Raw genomic sequence first — 8,591 nt, 5'->3', positions numbered from 1 at the left:
CTTCATCTTTTTCGACACGCCTCTCGCTACAATCCTTGATCCATATGCAAAACATACCATACTTTCAGATGCCCGGTAGGAGGATTGGAGCCCATTCTGAGGACTAAGGTCTAACGTTGCAGGGGGGGGCCTGACCACGAGGAGGATTATATATTTTCTGAATATATATATATATAAGATATTATTATTATATATATATATATATATATAACATATATATATATATAATATATATATATAATATATATATTATATCTTATATATACTATATATATATATATATAGCCATGTTAAATGTTACTTAGATCTCCCAAGTTTTGTTGGTATTAGTATTCTAGTCGTCATGTATTATGAGTAATAGTGATAAATTATTGTAGTATCGCATGTAATGTATGTTAGATTTCACAATAAGCATAATTTAGAATTACTAAAGAATAAAGTGTATTATAATCGCGTAATATTGTCTCCCAGCCATGTGTTCTGTACTTGTGATTTTGATCGTTGAGCTGATTCATGTGCCATCGCTAGCGATAAGAGAGTTGACAAATAGTCGCCCAGTCGCGGATATTTTGCCATTCAGGAGATAAGGGAAGGCTCTGCTCATTCGTTTTCCAATTAACATGCCAATCATGATTAGCCACGTTCCGGTTGTATCGAACGCATTGAGGCTTTGTCCAAAGCGATTTCTTCTTAAAGTCACGTCGTATGTTCTTTGAGAAGTATTGCACAAAAGCACATGGCAATTGCTTCATGTATTGTTTCTCAGCCCCAGAACGATTCTTGGTGATATCACGTCAGGCATTTCTGTTTCGAGTCACTAGACCAGACTTCATATACATTTGCTTAGGAAATGACGTCTTTTTTTTATAGAATATTCCATGAATGTTTTGCTGCTGAACTGAAGATAAAAATTATTATTTTTCAAAGACTGTCTACCATGCGTGTAACATTAAGAGTAAAATCTCTCTCTCTCTCTCTCTCTCTCTCTCTCTCTCTCTCTCTCTCTCTCTCTCATTATAAGGTGAACTTGTAAACTTATGAATTTGATCGTCGTCACTTAGTATGAGATCTAATATTTAGCATTATAATAGTGAGTTATTGTAACAACGCTTATGGATTGTGTTTGGTGAATCTTGAAGCTACAGCAAAAATCTGTGCGTGTGTGTTCGAATCTCTTATAGTTTTCGATTTCGTATGTGGTAATTTACATGTTTTTTTTTTTTTACCTAGCATCCCTAGTGTTTTCCATATTTAACATTGCTTACTTGTTTTAATTCCACATTTTAACAATTGTGAGGACCTAATTTTCATTTACTTAGATTTTCCTTTCAAATCGTAAGTGTTTCTTAATAGTTTAGATTTTGCTTGATTAATTTAATTTCTCGCGTGATAAATTACATTGTCTGTGTGAATTTAATTATTACGAATTTAATTTACTAGTTTAATAATGGGTTTTGTGTTTTTCAAGTAATTGCGTCGAGTTTTTCTTGAAAGTATGAGTGTTAATTCTACTTATAATAATGGGTAATAATACCAATATAATAGCTTTATTTCAGCTCAGGACCATATCTTGAAATTACAAAATACAGAGCAGTAAATACGCGATCTAGATACATGAGACATATGGCGGAAAAGAAAAGAGAATGAAGAGATCGGCACTTATCCACAAATAGCTGAGGTAGCACAAACTAGTAATCAAATACTGGTTATAACAGTAATAATTGTTGGTGAGAAAAATTATGCATTAAGAGTAATACAGTTAGTGCACAAATTAGTAGTGTGTGAATTTCAACAGAGACTTAGGTGGTTACAGTAAGGCTAAATACAAAATTGAATTGAAAATCAAACTTTTAACTTGATAGTAATCAAGTAGCTAATGAAAATTAAATTCATCAATAAATGTAATATGACAAAAACTGCAGATGACATCTTGCAATACAGAGAATTAATCCTTTAGGGGACAAAGGCACATCATTTACCTCTTTCCCACAATTTAGACTTTCTTCTTGACTTCACTCCTTAGGATCTTTGTTTAGCGAGTTGCTGCTGTTTCTCACTAGGTTACCAGACTGGACATTGTTTCGCCTAACATGATTTTTTAAATTTTTGAATTTAAAAATAATTTTTTTATTTACTTTGTTTATAACAGTTTTCATTCCTTTACCACCTTTGATAGGGTTGGTTGTTTGTTTTTTTGGGGGGGGGGTTTTTGGGCACAAGGCAGAGAGAGAGATGCCTTTCTTGTTCCTCCACTTTTGCTGAAGTGACCTCGAGACCAAGGAGACAAAGTTGAGCTTCTATATGGAATTTGATGTCCTAGTTAACTGTAATATAACTGCATTACCTCACACTTTTTTGATAAATTTAGTCGGATTCCTTTGCATGATTGTAAGCTTTTTTAAAGGACACTGTTGCCTTTTAGGGTACTCGTTATATTTCCTTTGTTATGAGGCGTTCGGTATCTGGTTTGTAGTGAGGTACCTTTGAATTCGATGATTGGGTACTTGTATAACCATGTATTTGGATAGCTTCCGACAATATATACATCACACATACGCACGCACACACAGCACACACACACATATATATATATAGCAGAGATTTACTGACAAACTGACTGCTAAACAGAGTCTAACAATAATTCGTTAGCATCACATAAAGAAAGTATTTACAGAAACTCTCGCTTGTTTATTTTAACATTCGAACCAAGCTACCATTACATATAATTACCTAACGCCCTATACATAACTAGTACAACAAATGATATGGACATTTGGAGGTATATCACACGCAATATTATATATATATATATATATATATCTATATCTATATATATATATATATATATATACATAATCATATATATATATATATTTTGTGTGTGGTATATATATATTACATATATATATATATATATATATATATAATCTATATATATATATTATATTATATTATATATATATATATCACCTCTACGACGTTTCCTCTCCACTGAGAAAAGCCCCATGTTTGCCACTGTCTTTTATCAGGTGTTTTATGGATAAGGTTCTAAGGGTCGTGCTCTCAAATTACTAACTATGTATATAGAAATATTAAACTAAAAATGTACTTTGATATCGAATTCACTGACGAAAGGAAGCTTGCCACTCAAGAGGATATTAATAACTAATTCCATGTACCTCCGCCAGATTTGAACTTGGTCCACAAGCTTAAAGTACTCAATCATAACAATCGACTTTGACGGCTCGATGTCAAGAGAGTATAAGTTTAAGCAACATCTCTGTCGTATGTATTCCTGTCACATTACGTTGTCTATCTTAGAATGCGATATCAACCCATTTAATATATAATATATATATATATATAATATATATATTATATATATATATATATAGATATGTGTGTGTGTGTGTGTGTGTGTGTCGTGTGTTTGTGTGTTTGTGTAACTAAATGATTGACAATGGAAGCGCGAATATATAAATAAATACATTCCTCGAAGGAAAGAGAACGGAGTTTGTACAAGATCCTTTCGACTTTTCTTGCTCGTATAATGACAGATGGATGTACTAATAGGAATCTGTCATTTATGCGAAATTTCTTTATAAACTCCCATCGTTTTCTCTTTTCTTTGTAATGTCTATATACTATATATATATATATATATATTATATATATAGATATATATATATATATATATATATATTATATATATTATATACAATTATATATACAGGTAATATATATATAGTTATCTATATATTATAATATATATATATGGTTTATATATCTATAATATCTAATTATTTCTATATATACTATACACAATATATTCATATCTATCCTATATATATATATGTGTGTGGTGTGTTTTGTGTGTGTGTGTGTGTGTAATATCTTAGATATATAGCTATATATATTATATATCGATCTATACATATATACTAATCATATATATATATATATTTATATATACATATAATATATAATATATATATATATCTATATATATATATATGTATGGTATGCACCGAATAAATATGTATATTATGTGTGGTAGATATATATATATAGATATATCTAATATATTAGATATATATATAGTATACTATTATAGTTTAAAGTCTTTCTGTATGTTTTTATTGCTTGAATTTTATAACATCCTGGTGTGGCTTGTTTTGATTGTTTTCAACTCTTCCTCTTGTGTTTTGTTTTGTTTGAAGCGAGCGAAACGTTTTGCCGCCCACTTTCTTTCAGAAGCGTTGGGTTCAGCACAGCATCCAGTCCAATCTCGCCAGTAGCAGGTTTTTTGGGGGGGGACCTGTTGGCCACTGTTGGTCATGAAGGAGAACACCAGTTGGTTCTTCAGCAGTTTGGAGTATTGCTCGGAGTAGCAGTGTCCTGCTACCAGTTTGGAATTCCTCCGCTGAAGGATGGATTATCTGGAACCTGGTCATCAGTGAGTTTTCTGTGACAGCAGTAAGAACTGGTTGTGACGTTCGTCTGATTGGCACATCAATGGTTGAGATGCAGTTTTGAGTTCGTCGGGGATTCATCCTTTATCATTAGAGATTAAGATTTATTTATTATTATTGTTCACTGCAGGATTTGGGTGGTTTTCATAGCATTATTTGTGTGGCAAGGGTATGGCCCAGTTAATTTGTTGTGAGCGGGTTTTCTATTGTGTTCTAAGCAGTTTTTTTTTTGTATGGGTGTTTTTTCACAGTATGTTTTGATATGTTTTTGTAACTTGAGCCCAAAAGGGTTTTATGGATAGTATTGTTCACATTAGTTTGTGATATTTTGCAGGTGTATGGCCCTGTTAATTTGTTTGACATGCATATATGGTTTGTTACTGCTTTTGTGCTGTTACTGTAATGCGGCTGCTGTTGAGCGGTTATTTTGTAATGGCCATTGTTCATTTTTATACTTTTGCTGACATATAACTCTCCTGTAATCAGTAAATTGCTTTATACAGGAATAGGTTTTAATAACTAGTTTTAAGGTATTTTGTTGGTTTATTTGTTCTCACTTGTTTTGGCCTTCGAATCCTGTCCTCTCCTGTTTTATATGTTTATATATAGCCTACATATAGGTGTATATGAGATTTATGAATATAAGATTACAGATACCCTTTTCCAGAAAACGAGCAATGTTTTTACATGCAAATTTTCCTTTTTATATCATTTTAAAACAAATCTGGGATATTGAGGACATATTCGAATGTCAGTTACATACTTCCCTGAAACACCATGCTGAGGGGAATGTTTGAAAGCTTCATGAAGTCTGCGCCCTGCGAAAAGCATAAAAGGCTCTGATTCCGTCCCTAGGGTTTCGATTTTTACCGTTGAGTACTCCGACTAAAAACCTCTGTGAGTTCCACTGGAAAGAGCACCTGCCTTAATAGACCCCTGCCTTCGCGTACTATGTGCGTATCGATCTTTGTTGAATCGGGATAATTTTTCTTCTTCTTCGTCCATATTCTCATTCTGTTAGTTTTTTTAATATTGTTTCATTAGTTTGGTGTGGAAGTGAAATGGTGTTTAAAAAGTCTTACGTCATATTTTGGGTTTCCATCATTTAGAAAACTAACCCTTGATGACCTTACCTATTATACAACCCATTTTATTTCTGGGTAAGTTTGGGAGGATCTCCTGCTTAGATTTTAAAAACTTCTTTTGACACCACATTTTTTTAACGGTTAAAACTTCATCACTACTACTATCTGTAATCTCACGACACTTACCCCCAAAACCCTTAAAAAACTCCCTCCTTTCACCACGCTTTCGGTGACTACCTTTTATAATAAACCCCACCCGAAATTGAAACGTTTTCCAGTACATTCAGAGTCCTTCTCTTTTACCTTTCCCGAATAACAGTTACTTTTTCCAAAACATCGTCTCTCTTGATCACGTTCCTATACTCTTTCCCTTTCTAAATCATCAACGCATTTGAAAGAGTTCGATCCAAACACTAGACACATCTTTCATTTCGCCCAAAAACCCCCTTTTTCTGTGTTACCTTATTTTTTCGTTCCAACGGACCGGTTATGTATCCCTATAATTTCTTTAACCTTAACCTCGACTCTCGATATCTTGGCTTTAAAACAAAATGATCTTCGTCATATACAGTGGTACTTATGGTCTCTGTTCTTGGTCTCCTTGAATCCTCGACCACTAAATTCATTCCTAGAATAGCCTAACTCTCTCCTCCGTGTATCATAGTGTCCTTTCCTCTCTTTAACTTATGGAATATCCACTACAGCATCCTCCCATCTTTCACTCTCAATATCCCAACACCCTCAACTTCGATCGCCCTATCCTTTCCAGACATCCTCAGAAATTGTTTAAAACGGAGTACATCTTGAATCCTCGTATTCTCTAACTAATCGTGTCCTTTTCCTACATCCGTCTGTAATAATCCGACGTTAGCTCTCTCATCCATAATACCACAGTATCTTTTGCCTTATACTTCGGTCCTGCTATCCTGTCCAGAATGAACCCCAGGAGGAGGAGGAGGAGGAGGAGGAGGAGAGAGAGGGTGAGAGGATGGCATCCTCGCGCTGTTCCATCCTCCGACCGCATTCCAGTAGGCTAAGAGAGGCGTATTAGCCATAAACTTAGACAGATTGGGACGATGGCCAAAAGTGGACTCTGGCCGGTGCTCACCTTATCTGCTAAAAGAGAGAGAGAGAGATAGAAAGAGAGAGAGAGAGAGCGAGAAAACAGAGGGTAGACGGAGATGAAAGATGGTAAGAAGATAAATTGCGAGGATCTATACAAGAGAGAAATAAACGTGATGGATTAAGTTACTAAGACTTTTCACACCTGACGCTGCCGGATGAAAAGAATGGGAAATGACTCAATGTGGAAAGAAGGGAGAGAGAGAGGCGAGAGAGAGAGCTAGATTGAACAGGAGAGAGAGAGAGAGAGAGAGCCCAAACGATACATGGAGAAGTAGAGATAAAAAAAGAACGTGGGATAGTGACAGAAAAGAAATAAAACGATGATAATGAGAATATTTCTCTCTCTCTTTGACTCCTGCTTTCACATGTTTTCCCTGACATCCTGGGAGGAAGAGATTCGGCCAACGTTTTGCCGGCGTAATAAATAAGACCATTTTTTTTCTTTCTTTTTTTTTTTACCTCCTTTGCCTTTCACGTCAATATTTAATCCCTTTTTATTTTTTTTTCTTATCTCCGAACTTCTTTTCCATTTCCTAAAGTCTAATTCCAGCCTTCGTGGCTGTTGTAATGAAATATAAAGACTTATAGGTGTCTTTTCTCTCTATGTGGTTATAAAGGTTTTATCTCCTGTGTTTCCTTTGAAACGGAGGCAACTGAAATTGAAAGGGATTTAATCTCTTCTCTCTCTCTCTCTCTCTCATTCTCTCTCTCTCATCTAGACGTAAAGGCTAAATAAAACATTGCAGTTAACACCGGTTAAAGGCAACAGAAAGGGCAGATAAAATTGATAAATTTTAAGAACGGTTAGAAGATTAGATGAAGAAACGTTTTGGCTTAACAGAGAGGAAACCGTAAGAAGAGTTTAGGGTACAAGAGTATAGTAAATGAAGGAAGAAATTCATCACGTTTTATACCAGGGAAGAAGGTTAAAAGAAGATTGGGAAACCAGATCTCAAGACGGGACAATATGAAAATACACATAAAAACAAAAGACTTGTAACAAAAAATGAACAAGATACAACGTGAACAGGCGTGATTCGACCCCTCCAATCTTACTCGGACGTGTGCAGATTTCCATGCGTATAATTTTGCAAATATAAAAAGGACAAACAATTAACATCTTATATATTCTCAATTATAAGTGGCAACACAAAAATATGGCAGGAAATTATAGCCTCTAATTTAGTACATCAATGTTTAAAACTTGCTAAAATCTACGGACAGAATGCCTTTGTTTCCACTAACAAAAGGAGATGAGAAAAAACTACGATATATTTTATTAGAATTATTTTTCTGGTACTGTTTATATGCACCGTATTCATATTTTACATTTCATCTGATAATTAGATCTAAATATCCTATCCTAAAATTTCCTTTTTTACCTTAACTCAAGTGAAACACCTTTTTGGACCTAGTTAGAACTATCATCCTAGCCAAACCCCCCCCCCCCCCCCACCCCACTAACAACAACAAAGTAGTTTGTAGGCTTACTCCCCGAGTAAGCGAAAATAGCCACAAAAACGACTGGAAAAGGCAAAAGTAAGTCCATAGAAAAGGAATAAGAAGAAGAACGGGTCCCCATTCGAAAATCTTAAGCTAGCGGTGTACTCCCTAAATTATGCAAATGTCCAAAATTGAAACCAAAATGGCCTCGTCGCCGGAAAAGCTATATAAATCCAATCATAATTAAACAATTACATTATTTCTCCGCACCGTTGCTTCCCTTCTACCAACACCTCCCCCCACCCCCCGCCCCCCCGCTCCATACCCCTATCCCCACGGCCAGCATAACTACTCGAGGCTTCCTTCTTTTCTTCTTCTGTAGCCTGCAGCTGTTAAATACGTTTCTTTTGCCGCTGCATCGCTTTTGAAAGACTGTGCGGAATTTCTGGTATAATTAAATCCATAA

Source organism: Macrobrachium nipponense, chromosome 15 (genome assembly GCF_015104395.2).
Source record: "Macrobrachium nipponense isolate FS-2020 chromosome 15, ASM1510439v2, whole genome shotgun sequence".
In the NCBI taxonomy this organism is placed as follows: Eukaryota; Metazoa; Arthropoda; class Malacostraca; order Decapoda; family Palaemonidae; genus Macrobrachium; species Macrobrachium nipponense.
The sequence above is the reverse complement of the archived record's forward strand: the minus strand, read 5'-3'. Positions refer to the sequence as shown.